Here is a 1,173-nt window from a genome sequence, read left to right as displayed (position 1 = left end):
ATCACAGATATCGACTAAATCCAACCTTGACTTCAAATTATCCTTCGTTTTACCTTGGATGTTAAGGACTGTGTTCATCAGATTATCGAAGAAGTTCTTCTCAATATGCATGACATCTAAATTATGCCGCAATAGATGACTCTCCCAATATGGTAGATCCCAGAAAATACTCTTTTTGTGCCAGTTATGTAGCTCTCCAACCGCATTGACTCGAATGTTTTCATGTCCACCTACATCTGGCGTCCTTTCTGCATCAAAATACCTAAACTGCTTCAACAAATCTTTCCCACTAACTTCCTCAGGTGGACCATCAAACACCTGCTTGTTCTTCGTAAACGAAGTCTTACTCCTGCGGTATGGATGATCAGGTGGTAGAAATCGTCTGTGACAGTCAAACCAACACGTTTTCCTTCCGTTCTTTAGTTGGAAAGCATCTGTGTCATCTTGACAATATGGACATGATAGCTTCCCATGTGTTGTCCATCCAGATAACATACCATATGCTGGAAAGTCACTTATTGTCCACATAAGTACTGCCCGCATCTGAAAGTTTTCTTTGCGCGAAACATCGTATGTCTCAAAACCATGCGCCCATAGTTGTTGCAACTCATATATTAGTGGTTGAAGAAACACATCTAGTGATCTTTTAGGATGATCTGGCCCGGGGACTAGAATTGAGAGAAACAAAAACTCTCGTCGCATGCACAAGCTCGGCCGTAAGTTGTACGGTGTCACAATAACTGGCCATAGAGAATACTGCCTTCCATGCTTTCCAAATGGGGTGAAACCATCAGTAGATAATCCAAGATAAACATTTCTTCTCTCTTCCGCAAATTCTGGATATGTTGACTGGAAATGTTTCCAAGCCTTTGCATCTGAAGGATGTCTAATCTCACCATTTGTGGAATGCTCTGCATGCCATCTCATTGCTTTTCCTGTGCGCTCACACTGATACAACCTCTTCAATCTTTCCTTCAAAGGCAAATACCACATTCTTTTGAATGGGATCGGAACTCTTCCCCTCGTCTCCTGATAACGAGGTTTCCCACAAAATTTGCATACATTCCGTGTCTCATCCGCTCTCCAGTAGATCATGCAGTTGTCAATACATACATCTATCACTTCATACGGTAGTTGAAGACCTGCAACAAGTTTCTGAACCTCGTAGTATGA

The sequence above is a fragment of the Brassica oleracea genome, chromosome C7 (genome assembly GCF_000695525.1).
Source record: "Brassica oleracea var. oleracea cultivar TO1000 chromosome C7, BOL, whole genome shotgun sequence".
NCBI lineage: Eukaryota > Viridiplantae > Streptophyta > Magnoliopsida > Brassicales > Brassicaceae > Brassica > Brassica oleracea.
The sequence above is the reverse complement of the archived record's forward strand: the minus strand, read 5'-3'. Positions refer to the sequence as shown.